Consider the following 20545-nt stretch of genomic DNA (forward strand, 5'->3'; position numbering starts at 1 on the left):
TACATACCCCAACCAGAAGCCATGGATTACAGGCAACATCCGCACTGAGGTAAAGGGTAGAGCTTCCGTTTTCAAGGAGAAGAAATCCCGCTATGCCCTCCGACGAACCATCAAACAGGCAAACTATTACAGACTACAAAGGGAAGCACAGCCGCGTGCTGCCCAGTGACACGAGCCTACCAGATGAGCTAAATGACTTCTATGCTCGCTTCGAGGCAAGTAACACTGAAACATGCATGAGAGCATCAGCTATTCCGAACGACTGTGTGATCACGCTCTCCGTAGCCGATGTGAGTAAGACCTTTAAACATGTCAACATTCACAAGGCCGCAAGGCCAGACGGATTACCAGGATGTGTACTCCGAGCATGCGCTGACCAACTGGCAAGTGTCTTCACTGACATTTTCAACCTCTCCCTGTCTGAGTCTGTAATACCAACATGTTTCAAGCAGACCACCATAGTCCCTGTGCCCAAGAACACTAAGGTAACCTGCCTAAATGACTACCGACCCGTAGCACTCACATCTGTAGCCATGGAGTGCTTTGAAAGGCTGGTCATGGCTCACATCAACACCATTATCCCAGAAACACTAGACCCACTCCAATTTGCATACCGCCCCAACATATCCACAGATGATGCAATCTCTATTGCGCTCCACACTGCCCTTTCACACCTGGACAAGAGGAACACGTATGTGAGAATGCTGTTCATTGACTACAGCTCACCGTTCAACACCATAGTGCCCTCCAAGCTCATCACTAAGGTTAGGACCCTGGGACTGAACATCTCCCTCTGCAACTGAATCCTGGACTTCCTGGCCCCAGGTGGTGAGAGTAGGCAACAACACATCCGCCACGCTGACCCTCAACACAAGGGGGTCATTGTGTATGTATTATTACTTTTATTATTATGTGTTATTTTCTCTCTCTGCATTGTTGAGAACGGCCCGTAGGTAAGCATTTCATTGTTAGTCTACACCTGTAGTTTACGAAGCATGTGATGAATAACATTTGATTTGATTTGATATACTGTGGATCAATAGGAAGATAACAGATGGAATCCTGAACGTGAGAGAGAAAATGGATCTTAATGTTATTAAACTTGAGCAACATAACCTGCATTTATATTATTTCTCATTTTAATTTCTCAAGTTACAGAAGATACGGTACAATTCTCTTCATTACAATAAAGCATCAATCCATCCATCACCATCATCTGTAGTTACTGAAAATATACAACCATCTTAAATTGTATTTCCAGCATACTGTCAACAATAAAAATGTATTACAAACTGCCCTCTATAGCCCAGTCCAGAAACAACCCTTCGCCCCTTTCTCTTCGGTTTTTGTAGCCCTGAAGGAGATGTTAGAGGTGTAAGCGATATGACAATGCTCCCCTAAGTTCATTGGAAGGCTTAGAGTAGCCATCACCAAATATATTGCTTACACCTATCTGGTCTTTTCAGAGCTGGTGACACCAAAGCTGTATAGGGATATGGGTTATTTTTGGACTGGGTACTTTAATTGAATCCTGTCGTCCAGAGTAAAAGGTTATTGTGTGACATCATCGCCCTCTGTTGGACCATTGGAATACACACACCTGTTGAATAAACTCCACTCTCAATAATTGCCTGCAGTTTGGGGCAACTCTGTCCATTCCAATTCCAGTTATATTACAGGTAATTAACTAAATCAAAATCCTCATACAATATTTCTGGATAATTTTCTAACCTTACTATGGTCTCACTGGAATTGATCCCCAACTCCGTCTTTGCATGTCACATTGGTTTATTACACTCATATTGTATTTCTACATCAACCGAACCTAAAGGCTTCTACACACTATCTAACTACAGCCAACCCAGCCGTTTATGGTATAAAATATTAGCACCTCTACACATTCTCAATAAAACAGTGATAGCTCACTTGACCTGGCCCAGGTATCCTGGATGGATATCGATCTCATTCCGTCAGTAGAGGATGCCTGGTTGTTCTTTAAAAGTGCTTTCCTCTCAATCTAAAATAAGCATGACCCATTCAAAAAATTCAGAACTAAGAACAGATATAGCCCCTGGTTCTCCTCAGACTTGACTGCCCATGACCAGCACAAAAACATCCTGTGGCATACTGCATTAGCATCGAATAGCCCCCGCGATATGCAACTTTTCAGGGAAGTTAGGAACAAATATACACAAGCAGTTAGGAAAGCAAAGGCTAGCTTTTTCAAACAGAAATGTGCATCCTGAAGCACTAACTCCAAAAAGTTTTGGGACACTGTAAAGTCCATATAGAGAATAAGAGCACTTCCTTCCAGCTGCCCACTGCACTGAGGCTAGGAAACACTATCACCACCGATAAATCTACAATAGTCGAGAATTTCAACAAGCATTTTGCTACAGCTGGCCATGCTTTCCACCTGGCTACCACTACCCCGGTCACCAGCTCTGCACCCTCCACTGCAACTTGCCCATGCCCCCCCCCCCCCCCGCTTCTCCTTCACACACATTCAGACAGCTGATGTTCTGAAAGAGCTGCAAAATCTGGACCCCTACAAATCATCTGGGCTAGAAAATCTGGACTATTTCTTTCTAAAATTAGCCGCCGAAATTGACGCAACCCCTATTATTAGCCTGTTCAACCTCTCTTTCGTAATGTCTGAGATCCCCAGAGATTGGAAAGCTGCCGCGGTCATCCCCCTCTTCAAAGGGGGTGAAACTCTAGATCCAAACTGTTACAAACCTATATCCATCCTGCCCTGCCTTTCGAAAGTTTTTGAAAGCCAAGTTAACAAACAGATCACCGACCATTTCCAATCACACCGTACCTTCTCCGCTATGCAATCCGGTTTCCAAGCTGGTCATGGGTGCACCTCAGCCACGCTCAAGGTCCTAAACGATATTATAACCGCGATCGATAATAGACAGTTGTCAGCTTCCTGCCTCCTGTTTGTCTCCGGGCTTCTAGAGGTCATCTGTGTTCCCCTCTGCCTTAGTTCTTCTTCGTGTGTCCTTATTAGCTTTATCCAGGTCACCTGTGCCTTGTTTCCCCTAGAGTATTTTAGCTGTGTTTTTTCCCCTTGTTCCTCACTTGGTTTTTGAGTCCTGGCTATGTGTCTCCTGCTGTGTCCCACAGAGTCTTTCCGAGTAAGCTTTTCTAAGTTATCTTTATTTTGTTTTTCTCCCCTCGTGGAGTTATTTTGTTTGGTCCTCCTGTTTTGTTTACTGTACCTCTGTTAGTATACCTCTTTCTGAGAAGAACTTTTGTTGGATTATTTTTGAAGTGCAAAAGAATACCTTTTTTTATATTAAATCTACTTTGCCTGGAGTATTGCCTTGGGTGTTTCGTTTGGGTCCAACTATACCTCCTCTGTGGCTAAGGGGTAGAACACCCAACTCTCCACATCTGAGACCTGAGTTCAAGCCCAGCTTGTGACAACAGTACTGTGCAGCCGTCTTCATCGACCTGGCCAAGGCTTTCGACTCTGTCAACCACCGCATTCTTATTGGCAGACTAAATAGCCTTGGTTTCTCAAATGACTGCCTCGCCTGGTTCACCAACTACTTCTCAGATAGAGTTCATTGTGTCAAATCGGAGGGCCTGTTGTCTGGACCTATGGCAGTCTCTATGGGGGTGCCACAGGGTTCAATTCTTGGGCTGACTCTTTTCTCTGTGTACATCAATGATGTCGCTCTTGCTGCTGGTGATTCTCAGATCCACCTCTACGCAGACGACACCATTTTGTATACATCTGGCCCTTCATTGGACACTGTGTTAACAAACCTCCAAACGAGCTTCAATGCCATACAACACTCCTTCCGTAGCCTCCAACTGCTCTTAAACACAAGTAAAACTAAATGCATGCTCTTCAATCGAACGCTGCTGGCACCCGCGCACCCGACTAGAATCACTACTCTCGACGGGTCTGACCTAGAGTATGTGGACAACTACAAATACCTAGGTGTCTGGTTAGACTGTAAACTCTCCTTCCAGACTCACATTAAGCATCTCCAATCCAAAGTTAAATCCAGAATCTGCTTCCTATTTCGCAAACAAAGCCTCCTTCACACATGCTGTCAAACATGCCCTCGTAAAACGGACTATCCTACCGATCGTTGACTTCGGCGATGTCATTTACAAAATAGCCTCCAACACTCTACTCAGCAAATTGGATGTAGTCTATCACAGTGCCATCCATTTTGTCTCCAAAGCCCCATATAATACCCACCACTGTGACCTGTACGCTCTTGTTGGCTGGTCCTCACTACATATTCGTCACCAAACCCACTGGCTCCAGGCCATCTATAAATCACTGCTAGGTAAATCCCCGCCTTATCTTAGCTCATTGGTCACCATAGCAACACCCACCCCGTAGTATGCGCTCCAGCAGGTATATCTCACTGGTCATCCCCAAAGCCAACACCTCCTTTGGCCGCCATTCCTTCCAGTTCTCTGCTGCCAATGACTGGAACGAACTGCAAAAATCTCTGAAGCTGGAGACTCTTATCTACCTCACTAACTTTAAGCATCAGTTTTCAAAGCACCTTACCGATCACTGCACCTGTACACAGCCCATCTGAAATTAGCCCACCCAACTACCTCATCTCCATATTGTTATTTATTTTGCTCATTTGCACCCCAGTATCTCTATTTGCACATCATCTCTTGCACATCTATCATATGGAGGACTAAAAGTGCCACAATTAAATAAATAAATACACCATTAAATAATTACTTAAATGTGTCATTAATTAATTAAAATTAGAATTAAATACATAAATGTGTTATTAAATGTGTCATTAATTAATTCAAATACCGATTCATTTTATGTAAAATACATATATAATAATTTCACTATTTACATTTACATTTCATGGTCCTGCGTTGGAGTGCTTCCTGAATTACTTAAAACTGTCAAACTGACCCATCAAAAGTTGGTAGGCGGAACCTAACGCCTGATTGGTTACCCTCTGCATCAAGCCAAGACAAATCAATTCCGGATAATGTCAGCAGGTCCTGCTTCTACATCCTCTGCTAAGTTTAAAATGTCTCTAACCAACTCCCTGGAAAGTTCACGGAGATCCTCCATTGTCTCTATCCAGGTTGGCCTACTCTACTTCAGACCAAAGCAATGGATCAGACTAGATTCGCGTTAGCCCCGCCCACTGACTTTGATGGGTCAGTTTGACAGTTTTAAGTAATTCATGAATCACTGCAATGCAGGATCATGAAATGTAAATGTAAATAGCGAAATAATTATATATGTATTTTACATAAAATGAATCGGTATTTGAATTAATTAATGATACATTTAATTACACATTTATGTATTTAATTCTAATTTGAATTAATGAATGACACATTTAAGTAATTATTTAATGGTGTATTTATTTATTTAATTGTGGCACTTTTAGTCCTCCATACTATCATTCCAGTGTTAATACTAATTGTAATTATTTTGCACTATGGCCTATTTATTGCCTTACCTCCATAACTTGCTACATTTGCACACACTGTATATATATTTTCTGTTGTATTTTTGACTTTATGTTTTGTTTTACCCCATATGTAACTCTGTGTTGTTGTTTTTATCGCACTGCTTTGCTTTATCTTGGCCAGGTCGCAGTTGTAAATGAGAACTTGTTCTCAACTGGCTTACCTGGTTAAATAAAGGTGAATTAAAATAAATAAAAAGGCAATAGTATTGCTCTTTTTACATAATAATGGCTAATACTTTTTTAAATCAAAACAAATTCATAATTTGCATTCTAATAAACAATGAAAACACCTCACAAACAGGACAAACCAAATGATTTCCATGCATAGTAACTTTATTATTATTATTATTATTATTATTATTATTATTATTATTATTTTATTTTTTATTTTTTGGGGGGGTATATCAGCTTTAATATTGCAGATAGATTGTAACTTCCATCAATGTAATTGTCTGCATCACTTCCAATCCCCCATATATACATACATACATATATACAGTTGAAGTCGGAAATGTACTTACACCTTAGCCAAATACATTTAAACTCAGTTTTTCACAATTCCTGACATTTAATCCTAGTAAGAATTCCCTGTCTTAGGTCAGGGATTTATTTTAAAGAATGTGAAATGTCAGAATAATAGTAGAGTAATTATTTATTTCAGCTTTTATTTCTTTCATCACATTCCCAGTGTGTCAGAAGTTTACATACACTCAATTAGTATTTGGTAGCATTGCATTTCAATTGTTTAACTTGGGTCAAACGTTTCGGGTAGCCATCCACAAGCTTCCCACAATAAGTTGGGTGAATTTTGGCCCATTCCTCCTGACAGAGTTGGTGTAACTGAGTCAGGTTTGTAGGCCTCCTTGATCGCACACGCTTTTTCAGTTCTGCCCACAAATTTTCTATAGTGTCTTCACTGACATTTTCAACCTCTCCCTGTCTGAGTCTGTAATACAAACATGTTTCAAGCAGACCACCATAGTCCCTGTGCCCAAGAACACTAAGGTAACCTGCCTAATTGACTACCGACCCGTAGCACTCACATCTGTAGCCATGGAGTGCTTTGAAAGGCTGGTCATGGCTCACATCAACACCATTATCCCAGAAACACTAGACCCACTCCAATTTGCATACCGCCCCAACATATCCACAGATGATGCAATCTCTATTGCGCTCCACACTGCCCTTTCACACCTGGACAAAAGGAACACCTATGTGAGAATGCTATTCATTGACTACAGCTCAGTGTTAAGCTCATCACTAAGCTAAGGACCCTGGGACTAAACACCTCCCTCTGCACCTGGATCCTGGACTTCCTGACGGGCCGCCCCCAGTTGGTAAGGGTAGGTAACAACACATCTGCCATGCTGATCCTCAACACTGGGTCCCCTCAGGGGTGCATGCTCAGTCCCCTCCTGTACTCCCTGTTCACTCATGACTGCATGGCCAGGCACGACTCCAACACCATCATTAAGTTTGCCGATGACACAACCTCCTATAGGGAGGAGGTCAAAGACCTGGCCGTGTGGTGCCAGGACAACAACCTCTCCCTCATCGTGATCAAGACAAAGGAGATGATCGTGGACTACAGGAAAAAGAAGAGGACCGAGCACGCCCCCATTCTCATCGACAGGGCTGTAGTGGAGCAGGTTGAGAGTGTCCACATCACCAACAAACTTACATGGTCCAAGCACACCAAGACAGTCGTGAAGAGGGCACGATGAAACCTATTCCCCCTAAGGAGACTGAAAAGATTTGCCATTGTTCCTCAGATACTCAAAAGGTTCTACAGCTGCACCATCGAGCGCATCCTGACTGGTTGCATCACTGCCTGGTATGGCAACTGCTCGGCCTCTGACTGCAAGGCACTACAGAGGGTAGTGCGTACGACCCAGTACATCACTTGGGCCAAGCTTCCTGCCATCCAGGACCTCTATACCAGGCGGTGTCAGAGGAAGGCCCTAAAAATGGTCAAAGACTCCAGCCACCCTAGACATAGACTGTTCTCTCTGCTACTGCACGGCAAGCGGTACTGGAGCGCCAAGTCTAGGTACAAGAGGCTTCTAAACAGCTTCTAACCCCAAGACATAAGACTCCTGAACATCTAATCAAATGGCTACCCAGACTATTTGCATTGCCCCCCCCCCCTCTTTTACACTGCAGCTACTCTCTGTTTATTATCCATGCATAGTCACTTTAATAACTCTACCTACATGTACATATTACCTCAATTACCTCGACTAAACGGTGCCCTCGCACATTGACTCGGTACCGGTACCCCCTGTATAGCCTCGCTATTGTTATTTTTACTGCTGCTCTTTAATTATGTGTTACTTTTATTTTTGTTGGTATTCTTTCTTAAAACTGCATTGTTGGTTAAGGGCTTGTAAGTAAGGATTTCACTGTAAGGTATACACCTGTTGTATTCGGCGCATGTGACAATGCAATTTGATTTGATTTGATTTGATCTAAATGTCTTCTGTGCTCGCTTCAAGGCAAGCAACACTGAACCATCCATGAGAGCACCAGCTGTTCCAGACGACGGTGTGATCACGCTCTCCGTATCCGATGTCAGTAAGGCCTTTACAATTCACATTTACATTTTCAGCATTTAGCAGACGCTCTTATCCAGAGCGACTTACAAATTGTTGCAATCACCTTATGATAGCCAGTGGGACAACCACTTTACAATAAACAATTATTATTATTATTTTTTATTTTTTTTGGGGTGGGGTAAGGGGGGGTAGAAGGATTACTTTATCCTATCCCAGGTATTCCTCAAAGAGGTGGGGTTTCAAGTGTCTCCGGAAGGTGGTGAGTGACTCCGCTGTCCTGGCGTCGTGAGGGAGCTTGTTCCACCATTGGGGTGCCAGAGTAGCGAACAGTTTTGACTGGGCTGAGCGGGAACTGTGCTTCCGCAGAGGTAGGGGGGCCAGCAGGCCAATGGTGGATGAACGCAATGCCCTCGTTTGGGTGTAGGGACTGATCAGAGCCTGAAGGTACGGAGGTGCCGTTCCCCTCACAGCTCCGTAGGCAAGCACCATGGTCTTGTAGCCGATGCGAGCTTCAACTGGAAGCCAGTGGAGTGTGCAGAGGAGCGGGGTGACGTGAGAGAACTTGGGAAGGTTGAACACCAGACAGGCTGCGGCGTTCTGGATGAGTTGTAGGGGGTTAATGACACAGGCAGGGAGCCCAGCCAACAGCGAGTTGCAGTAATCCAGACGGGAGATGACAAGTGCCTGGATTAGGACCTGTGCCGCTTCCTGTGTAAGGCAGGGTCGTACTCTGCGAATGTTGTAGAGCATGAACCTACAGGATCGGGTCACCGCCTTGATGTTAGCGGAGAACGACAGGGTGTTGTCCAGGGTCACGCCAAGGCTCTTTGCACTCTGGGAGGAGGACACAACGGAGTTGTCAACCGTGATGGCGAGATCATGGAACGGGCAGTCCTTCCCCGGGAGGAAGAGCAGCTCCGTCTTGCCGAGGTTCAGCTTGAGGTGGTGATCCGTCATCCACACTGATATGTCTGCCAGACACGCAGAGATGCGATTCGCCACCTGGTTATCAGAAGGGGGAAAGGAGAAGATTAATTGTGTGTCGTCTGCGTAGCAATGATAGGAGAGGCCATGTGAGGATATGACAGAGCCAAGTGACTTGGTGTATAGCGAGAATAGGAGAGGGCCATAGAACTGAGCCCTGGGGGACACCAGTGGTGAGAGCACATGGACAGATTCTCGCCACGCCACCTGGTAGGAGCGACCTGTCAGGTAGGATGCAATCCAAGAGTGAGCCGCCCTGGAGAGGCCCAACTCGGAGAGGGTGGAGAGGAGGATCTGATGGTTCACAGTATCAAAGTTAGCAGATAGGTCTAGAAGGATGAGATCAGAGGAGAGAGAGTTAGCTTTAGCAGTGCGGAGAGCCTCCATGACACATAGAAGAGCAGTCTCAGTTGAATGACCAGTCTTGAAACCTCACTGGTTTGGATCAAGAAGATCATTCTGAGAGAGATAGCAAGAGAGTTGGCTAAAGACGGCACGCTCAAGAGTTTTGGAGAGAAAAGAAAGAAGGGATACTGGTCTGTAGTTGTTGACATCGGAGTGATCGAGTGTAGGTTTTTTGAGAAGGGGTGCAACTCTCGCTCTCTTGAAGACGGAAGGGACATAGCCAGCGGTCAAGGATGAGTTGATGAGTGAGGTGAGGTAAGGGAGAAGGTCTCCGAAAATGGTCTGGAGAAGAGAGGAGGGGATAGGGTCAAGCGGGCAGGTTGTTGGGCGGCCGGCCGTCACAAGTCGCAAGATTTCATCTGGAGAGAGAGGGGAGAAAGAAGTCAAAGCATAGGGTAGGGCAGTGTGAGCAGGACCAGCGGTGTAATTTGACTTAACAAACGAGGATCGGATGTCGTCAACCTTCTTTTCAAAATGGTTGACGAAGTCATCCACAGAGAGGGAGGAGGGGGTGGGAGGGGGAGGAGGATTCAGCAGGGAGGAGAAGGTGGCAAAGAGCTTCCTAGGGTTAGAGGCAGATGCTTGGAATTTAGAGTGGTCGAAAGTGGCTTTAGCAGCAGAAACAGAGGAAGAAAATGTAGAGAGGAGGGAGTGAAAAGATACCAGATTCGCAGGGAGTCTAGTTTTCCTCCATTTCCGCTCGGCTGCCCGGAGCCCTGTTCTGTGAGCTCGCAATGAGTCGTCAAGCCACGGAGCAGGAGGGGAGGACCGAGCCGGCCATGAGGATAGGGGACATAGAGAGTCAAAGGATGCAGAAAGAGAGGAGGGGAGGGTTGAGGAGGCAGAATCCAGAGATTGGAGGGAGAAGGATTGAGCAGAGGGAAGAGATGATAGGATGGAAGAGGAGAGAGTAGCGGGAGAGAGAGAGCGAAGGTTGCGACGGCGCATTACCATCTGAGTAGGGGCAGAGTGAGTAGTGTTGGAGGAGAGCGAGAGAGAAAAGGATACAAAGTAGTGGTCGGAGACTTGGAGGGGAGTTGCAGTGAGATTAGTAGATGAACAGCATCTAGTAAAGATGAGGTCAAGCGTATTGCCTGCCTTGTGAATAGGGGGGGACGGTGAGAGGGTGAGGTCAAAAGAGGAGAGGAGTGGAAAGAAGGAAGCAGAGAGAAATGAGTCAAAGGTAGACGTAGAGAGGTTAAAGTCACCCAGAACTGTGAGGGGTGAGCCATCCTCAGGAAAGGAACTTATCAAGGCGTCAAGCTCATTGATGAACTCTCCAAGGGAACCTGGAGGGCGATAAATGATAAGGATGTTAAGCTTGAATGGGCTAGTGACTGTGACAGCATGGAATTCAAATGAGGAGATAGACAGATGGGTCAGGGGAGAAAGAGAGAATGTCCACTTGGGAGAGATGAGGATTCCTGTGCCACCACCCCGCTGACCAGATGCTCTCGGGGTATGCGAGAACACATGGTCAGATGAGGAGAGAGCAGTAGGAGTAGCAGTGTTTTCTGTGGTAATCCATGTTTCCGTCAGCGCCAAGAAGTTGAGGGACTGGAGTGTAGCATAGGCTGAGATGAACTCTGCCTTGTTGGCCGCAGAACGGCAGTTCCAGAGGCTGCCGGAGACCTGGAACTCCACGTGGGTCGTGCGTGCAGGGACCACCAGGTTAGAGTGGCAGCAGCCACGCGGTGTGAGGCGTTTGTATAGCCTGTGCGGAGAGGAGAGAACAGGGATAGACAGACGCATAGTTGACAGGCTACAGAAAATGGCTACCAGAACTTTAAAAAGGTTAACATTCACAGGATCGCAGGGCCAGACGGATTTCTCAGAGAATGCGCTGACCAGCTGGCAAGTGTCTTCACTGACATTTTTTTTGAGGGCTTTCATCTGACACCGCCTGGTATAGAGGTCCTGGATGGCAGGAAGCTTGGCCCCAGTGATGTACTGGGCCGTACCCACTACCCTCTGTAGTGCCTTGCGGTCGGAGGCCAAGCAGTTGCCATACCAGGCGGTGATGCAACCAGTCAGGATGCTCTCGATGGTGCAGCTGTATAATTTTTTGAGGATCGTCCCATAGCACTCACATCTGTAGCCATGAAATGCTTTGAAAGGTTGGTCATGGCTCACATCAACACCATCAACCCAGACATCAACCCAGATTTGATCTAAATGTCTTCTGTGCTCGCTTCAAGGCAAGCAACACTGAATCATCCATGAGAGCACCAGCTGTTCCAGACGACTGTGTGATCACGCTCTCCGTAGCCGATGTGAGTAAGGCCTTTAAAAAGGTTAACATTCACAGGGTCGCAGGGCCAGACGGATTACTCAGAGAATGCGCTGACCAGCTGGCAAGTGTCTTCACTGACATTTTCAACCTCTCCCTGACCCAGTCTATAATACCTACATGTTTCAAGCAGACCACCATAGTCCCTGTGCCCAAGAATGCCAAGTTAACCTGTCTAAATGACAATCGTCCCATAGCACTCACATCTGTAGCCATGAAATGCTTTGAAAGGCTGGTCATGGCTCACATCAACACCATCATCCCATACCCCCTGGACCCACTGCAATTTGCATACCACCCCAACAGATCCACAGATGACACAATCTCTATTGCACTCCACACTGCCCTCTCCCACCTGGACAAGAGGAACACGTATGTGAGAATGCTGTTCATTGACTACAGCTCACCGTTCAACACCATAGTGCCCTCCAAGCTCATCACTAAGGTTAGGACCCTGGGACTGAACATCTCCCTCTGCAACTGAATCCTGGACTTCCTGGCCCCAGGTGGTGAGAGTAGGTAACAACACATCCCCCACGCTGACCCTCAACACAAGGGGGTCATTGTGTATGTATTATTACTTTTATTATTACGTGTTATTTTCTCTCTCTGTATTGTTGAGAACGGCCCGTAGGTAAGCATTTCATTGTTAGTCTACACCTGTTGTTTACGAAGCATGTGATGAATAACATTTGATTTGATTTGATATACTGTGGATCAATAGGAAGATAACAGATGGAATCCTGAACGTGTGAGAGAAAATGGATCGTGTGTTAATGTTATTAAACTTGAGCAAAATAACCTGCATTTATATTATTTCTCATTTTAATTTCTCAAGTTACAGAAGATACGGAACAAATCTCTTCATTACAGTAAAGCATCAATCCATCCATCACCATCATCTGTAGTTACTGAAAATATACAACCATCTTAAATTGTATTTCCAGTATACTGTCAACAATAAAAAAAACAATTACAAACTGCCCTCTATAGCCCAGTCCAGAAACAACCCTTCGCCCCTTTCTCTTCGGTTTTTGTAGCCCTGAAGGAGATGTTAGAGGTGTAAGCGATATGACAATGCTCCCCTAAGTTCATTGGAAGGCTTAGAGTAGCCATCACCAAATATATTGCTTACACCTATCTGGTCTTTTCAGAGCTGGTGACACCAAAGCTGTATAGGGATATGGGTTATTTTTGGACTGGGTACTTGAATTGAATCCTGTCATCCAGAGTAAAAGGTTATTGTGTGACATCATCGCCCTCTGTTGGACCATTGGAATACACACACCTGTTGAATAAACTCCACTCTCAATAATTGCCTGCAGTTTGGGGCAACTCTGTCCATTCCAATTCCAGTTATATTACAGGTAATTAACTAAATCAAAATCCTCATACAATATTTCTGGATAATTTTCTAACCTTACTATGGTCTCACTGGAATTGATCCCCAACTCCGTCTTTGCATGTCACATTGGTTTATTACACTCATATTGTATTTCTACATCAACCGAACCTAAAGGCTTCTACACACTGTCTAACTACAGCCAACCCAGCCGTTTATGGTATAAACTATTAGCACCTCTACACATTCTCAATAAAACAGTGATAGCTCACTTGAAAGGCAATAGTATTGCTATTTTTACATAATAATGGCTAATAACAAATTTATAATTTGCATTCTAATAAACAAAGAAAACACCTCACAAACGGGAGAAACCAAATGATTTCCATGCACTCACCTATATATATATATATATATATATATATATATAGTAACTTTATTATTATTATTATTATTATTATTATTATAAATTTTTTGGGGGGTAGATCAGCTTTAATATTGCAGATAGATTGTATCTTCCATCAATGTAATTGTCTGATTCACTTCCAATCCCCCATATATACATTCATACATATATATAGTTGAAGTCGAATATTTACATACACCTTAGCCAAATACATTTAAACTCAGTTTTTCACAATTCCTGACATTTAATCCTAGTAAAAATTCCCTGTCTTAGGTCAGTTAGTATCACCACTTTATTTTAAAAATGTGAAATGTCAAAATAATAGTAGAGATAATTATTTATTTCAGCTTTTATTTATTTCATCACATTCCCAGTGGGTCAGAAGTTTACATAAACTCAATTAGTATTAGGTAGCATTGCCTTTAAATTATTTCACTTAAGGTCAAACGTTTCGGGTAGCCTTCCACAAGCTTCCCACAATAAGTTGGGTGAATTTTGGCCCATTCCTCCTGACAGAGCTGGTGTAACTGAGTCAGGTTTGTAGGCCTCCTTGCTCGCACACGCTTTTTCAGTTCTGCCCACAAATGTTCTATAGGATTGAGGTGATGGCTTTGTGATGGCCACTCCAATACCTTGACTTTGTTGTCCTTAAGCCATTTTGTATGCTTGGGGTCATTGTCTATTTGCGACCAAGCCTTAACTTCCTGACTGATGTCTTGAGATGTTGCTTCAATATATCCACATAATGTTCCTTCCTCATGATGCCATCTATTTTGTGAAGTGCATCAGTCCCTCCTGCAGCAAAGCACCCCCACAGCATGACGTGCTTCTACACCTGCATTACTAGCTGTTTGGGGTTTTAGGCTGGGTTTCTGTACAGCACTTCGAGATATCAGCTGATGTACGAAGGGCTATATAAAATAAAATTGATTGATTGATTGATGATGCCACCCCTGTGCTTCACGGTTGGGATGGTGTTCTTCGGCTTGCAAGCAGCCCCCCTTTTCCTCCAAACATAACGATGGTCATTATGGCCAAACAGTTCTATTTTTGTTTCATCAGACGAGAGGACATTTCTCCAAAAGGTACGATCTTTGTCCCCATGTGCAGTTGCAAACCGTAGTCTGGCTTTTTTATGGCAGTTTTGGAGCAGTGGCTTCTTCCTTGCTGAGCGGCCTTTCAGGTAATGTCGATATACAGTGGGGAGAACAAGTATTTGATACACTGCCGATTTTGCAGGTTTTCCTACTTACAAAGCATGTAGAGGTCTGTCATTTTTATCATAGGTACACTTCAACTGTGAGAGACGGAATCTAAAACAAAAATCCAGAAAATCACATTGTATGATTTTTAAGTAATTAATTTGCATTTTATTGCATGACATAAGTATTTGATCACCTACCAACCAGTAGGTGTGGAGTTTCACATCTAAAACAAGGATTCTCATCATTGTGGCACAATCCTAGGCTACGGATAGGAAAGAAGTCTGTGTACTGGAAACAGTGGCTAATGAAAGGAATTCATACTATAGGTGATCTGTACAATGAATATGTTTTAATATCATACTCAGATTTGGTACAAAAATATGATGTTTGAGACAAGGGAGATTTCTGGAAATATTTACAATTAAGAGAATGTTTGTTAACCGGCTATCAACAAAATCCAGGAAAGGACCCAATAGCTGAGTATTTGGAATTACCCAAACATAAAGCAGCCATTTTTAACTCAATATTTAGGTATCTGCAGAGTAAAAACTGTAAAACACTCAGAACAATATGGCAAATTGATCTTAAGTGTGACATTGAGGATGACACCTGGTTTAAGATCTTGTCCAGCTCAGGGAGGAAGATAAGGGAAGCCAGGGGGAAACTTACTCAATATAAGATACTACATAGGTTTTATTGGACACCAACAAGGCTTCATAAGATGGGGCTGACCAACGATTCTCTGTGTTGGAAATGCCAAAAAGACACTGGGACATTTTTACACGCAATATGGGAATGTACATTAGTGCTACCTTTCTGCAAGGATGTTTTGAAATATCTGGAGGAATGGTTGGGGTTAACAATTCCAATTTCACCAAGAATATGTATCTTGGGCGATAGAACAGACTTACCTAATGTAACAAATGAGGAATTTGCACTGATCACTGTTTGTATTGTTACAGCAGCTAGAGTAATCCTTAGAATTTGGAAGGGTCATGCCACTCCTACTCTGAAACAGTGGATAGAATCAATGTCGGAGGTAGCATGTTATGAACAAATGCTTGCTAGGATCACTGGTAGAAATTACAATTTGTCATGTTTCTAAGACTGGGAGGTGATTACTTATGCTTGTGAATCCATTTAGTTCTGTATTGTAGCTTGTGAGTGTCACGGTTTCGGCCGAGGCTGCCTCTCTCCCTTGTTCGGGCAGGTTTCGGCGTTCGTCGTCTCCGGAATTCTAGCTGCCACCGTTGTATGTTCTATGTTTCCTGTTTGAGTAGTTTTGTCTGTTAGCCACACCTGTCTTGTGTTATGTCTCATTAAGCACCCTATTTAGTTTCCTTGTTGTTAGTGTAGTGTTGTGTGTAATTGTTTCGTGTCAGGTGTTTGTGCGTTACCCGTGTTTCGGGACGCCCGTTACGATTAGCTTCCTCCTCGGTTGAGGAGAGTTTTTGCGCCCTGTGTTTGTGCGCCCGTATTTGACGCCTGTGTGCGTCTGTTTGGCCTCAGGCCGTTTTTTGGATTATTTTGCTCGCACTAGTAAAGTCTTGTTGGACTGTACATCTGCTTCTGCGCTTGATTCCACACCACACCATTACTACACCGTGACAGAATTACACACCAGACATGGAATCAGCAGGAGCCGAAGCAGCCCCGACGAGACTGGAGGTCCAGGTTCGGGAACAACAGGACCAGATACAGCAGATGGGGACAGCCCTGCAGGAGGTGATCACCACGCTCCGAGGCTGGGGAGCGCCTCCACCACCTCCCTCCCTGCCAGCACCATCGGCCAGTCCGCCCATTCCAGCGCCAGAACCCCGAGGAATCCGACTCTCTCTCCCGAGGGCCTACGACGGAACCGCGGCTGGGTGTCAGGGATTCCTCCTCCAGGTGGAGCTGTACCTGGCCACCGTACACCCGGCACCCTCGGGGCATGAGAGCGTGTCCGCCCTGATCTCCTGCCTGTCCGGGAAGGCGTTGGAATGGGCCAACGCGGAGTGGAGGAAGATCGACGCCGAGACGATCACCTACAACGAGTTCTCCCGCCGCTTCAGGGCGGTGTTTGACCATCCCCCGGAGGGGAAAGCGGCGGGGGAGCGTCTGGTCTTCCTCCGGCAGGGGAGGAGGAGTGCCCAAGAATTCGCTCTCGAATTCCGTACTCTAGCGGCAGATGCAGGGTGGAATGAGCGGGCCCTCGTCGATCTATACAGATGTAGCCTACGAGAGGACGTCCGTCGGGAGCTGGCTTGTAGGGACACCAGTCTCTCTTTCGACCAGCTGGTCGACATGTCCATCAGGCTGGATAACCTATTGGCCACCCGCGGACGTCCTGAGGGGGGTCCGTCCATTTCACCCTCCAGCGCCTCCGAGCCGTGTCCTATGGAGCTCGGGGGCGCTGGCGCTAGAGAGAGGAGGAGTCGGTTGGGTAGGGGGTCCATCCACTGCACCAACTGTGGTCGGGGAGGACACACCGCGGCTAGGTGCTGGGGATGGCCTCCTAGGGAGGATGACGACAGGTCCCGCACTGGGGATTCCCTCCAGGTGAGTAGGCGCCCCACTCACCCAGAGCTCACTGTTGCCCATTTTTGGATGCCTGTGCGTTTTCCACAGGTAGCACCTCATTCCCAGCATAAGGCGCTGGTAGATTCAGGCGCGGCTGGGAATTTTATTGATAAAAAGTTTTGTTTAGCGTTAGGGATTCCCCTTATTCCTGTTGATGTTCCTTTCCCCGTCCATGCCCTAGATAGTCGTCCGTTGGGTACGGGCTTAATCAGGGAGGTCACGGCGCCACTTAGGATGTGTGCGCAGGGGGATCATCAGGAGATGATTCAGCTGTTCCTGATTGACTCTCCTGCGTATCCGGTGGTGCTGGGCATGCCCTGGTTGAGTACCCATAACCCAGCTATTTCGTGGCAGGAGAGGGCTCTGATGGAGTGGTCTGCTCAGTGTGTGGGTAGATGTTTGGGCGTTTCCGTAGGGGCTACCTCGGTGGAGAGTCCAAACCAGGTGCCCGCATTGCACGTTCCCCCTGAGTATGGGGATTTGGCTATTGTGTTTAGTAAGGCGAGGGCGACGTGGTTGCCACCCCATAGGCAGGGAGATTGTGCGATAGACCTCCAGGCAGGAGCTGCGCTCCCACGGAGCCATGTGTATCCTCTGTCTCAGGAGGAGAAGAAAGCTATGGAGATTTACATAGATGAATCTCTGAGACAAGGATACATACGGCCTTCCACTTCCCCTGCGTCCTCAAGTTTCTTTTTTGTGAAGAAAAAGGATGGTGGTTTGCGCCCGTGCATCGATTACCGTGGTCTCAATCAGATTACGGTAAAGTACAGTTATCCACTCCCGCTGATTGCGACCATGACTGAGTCGTTGCATGGGGCGCGTTTCTTCACGAAATTAGATCTCAGGAGCGCGTACAACTTGGTGCGCATCAGGGAGGGTGATGAATGGAAGACAGCCTTTAGTACCACCTCGGGCCATTACGAGTATCTGGTCATGCCATACGGGTTGATGAACGCTCCGTCAGTTTTCCAATCATTCGTGGATGAGATCTTCAGGGACATGCAGGGGCAGGGGGTGGTTGTGTACATTGATGACATTCTTGTGTACTCGCCTACCCGTGTCGAGCATGTGGCCCTGGTGCGTAGAGTGTTGCGGAGGCTGGTGGAGCACGACCTGTATGTGAAGGCAGAGAAGTGTCTGTTTTTCCAGGAGTCGGTCTCCTTTTTGGGTTATCAGTTGTCTGCGTCAGGGGTGAAGATGGAGGTAGACCGGGTGTCGGCCGTGCGTAATTGGCAAACACCAACCACTGTGAAGGAGGTGCAGCAGTTTTTGGGGTTTGCAAATTACTACAGGAGGTTTATCCGGGGTTTTGGACAGGTGGCAGCTCCCATCACGTCTCTGTTGAAGGGGGGTCCGGTGCGTCTGCAGTGGTCGGCCGAGGCGGACAGGGCGTTTGGGAGGCTGAAGGACCTGTTTACCTCGGCCCCGGTGCTGGCGCATCCGGATCCCTCTTTGCCGTTCCAGGTAGAGGTGGACGCGTCAGAGGCCGGTTTAGGAGCCGTGCTTTCACAACGGTCTGGCGCGCCACCTAAACTCCGCCCCTGTGCTTTTTATTCTAAGAAGCTCAGTCCGGCGGAGCGGAACTATGACGTAGGGGACAGGGAGCTGTTAGCCGTGGTACAGGCTCTAAAGGTGTGGAGGCACTGGCTTGAGGGGGCTCAACACCCTTTCCTCATTTTGACGGACCACCGTAACCTGGAGTACATCCGGGCGGCGAGGAGGCTGAACCCTCGCCAGGCAAGATGGAGTATGTTCTTGACCAGGTTTACTTTTAAGATCACGTACATCCCTGGGTCACAGAATGGCAAGGCAGATGCGCTGTCTCGGTGGTATGACACGGAGGAGAGGTCCGTGGAGCCCACTCCCATACTGCCTGAGTCGTGTCTGGTGGCACCGGTAGTGTGGGAGGTCGATACTGAACTCGAGCAGGCGTTACGCACCGACCCTAGTCCACCACAGTGCCCGGAGGGTCGGAAGTACGTTCCGCTCAAGGTTCGGGATCGATTGATCTATTGGGCTCACACGTCACCCTCCTCTGGACATCCGGGTATCGGCCGGACAGTGCACTGTCTTAGTGCCAAGTACTGGTGGCCCACGTTGGCAAGGGATGTGAGGGTTTATGTTTCCTCCTGCTCGGTGTGCGCCCAGTGTAAGGCGCCTAGACATCTGCCTAGGGGTAAGTTGCTACCCCTGCCCGTTCCACAACGACCATGGTCCCACCTCTCTGTGGACTTTATAACAGACCTTCCCCTCTCCCAAGGGAATACTACCATCCTGGTCGTTGTGGACCGGTTCTCTAAGGCCTGTCGTTTGCTCCCCATGCCGGGTCTTCCTACTGCCCTACAAACTGCCGAGGCACTGTTCACCCATGTGTTCCGGCACTACGGGGTACCCGAGGACATTGTGGCTGATCGGGGTCCCCAATTCACCTCCAGAGTCTGGAGAGCGTTTATGGAGCGGTTGGGGGTCTCGGTGAGCCTCACCTCGGGGTACCACCCGGAGAGTAATGGGCAGGTGGAACGCGTAACCAGGATGTGGGTAGGTTTCTCAGAACATACTGCCAGGACCGGCCGGAGGAGTGGTCAAGGTACGTTCCCTGGGCCGAGATGGCCCAGAATTCCCTACGCCATTCCTCCACTAACCTAACTCCATTTCAATGTGTGTTAGGTTACCAGCCGGTTCTGGCACCCTGGCAGCAGAGCCAGATCGAGGCTCCTGCGGTGGATGAGTGGGCGCGGCGCTCGGAGGAGACTTGGAACGCTGCACACGTCCACCTGCAGCGGGCCCTCCGACGTCAGAAGGCGAGCGCTGATCTCCACCGCAGTGAGGCACCGGTGTACGCACCTGGTGATCGAGTCTGGCTCTCTACCAGAAACCTGCCCCTCCGCCTGCCCTGTCGGAAACTGGGTCGGCGGTTTGTAGGGCCATTTAAAGTCCTGAGAAGGTTGAACGAGGTATGTTATAGATTACAGCTACCTGTGGAGTATAAGTGTATTAACCCCTCGTTCCATGTGTCCCTTCTCAGGCCGGTGGTAGCGGGCCCGCTCCAAGAAAATGAGATAGGGCAGACTCCCCCGCCCCCATTGGACATCGAGGGGGCACCGGCGTACTCCGTGAGGTCCATTTTGGATTCGAGACGTCGGATGGGGGGTCTCCAGTATCTAGTGGAGTGGGAGGGGTACGGTCCGGAGGAGCGGTGCTGGGTGCCGAGGAGAGACATTTTGGACCCGTCGCTCCTGACGGAATTCCATCGGGGGTATCCGACGCGCCCTGCTCCACGTCCTCCGGGTCGTCCCCA

The sequence above is a fragment of the Coregonus lavaretus genome (assembly GCF_964263955.1).
Source record: "Coregonus lavaretus genome assembly, chromosome: 5".
NCBI classification, from domain to species: domain Eukaryota; kingdom Metazoa; phylum Chordata; class Actinopteri; order Salmoniformes; family Salmonidae; genus Coregonus; species Coregonus lavaretus.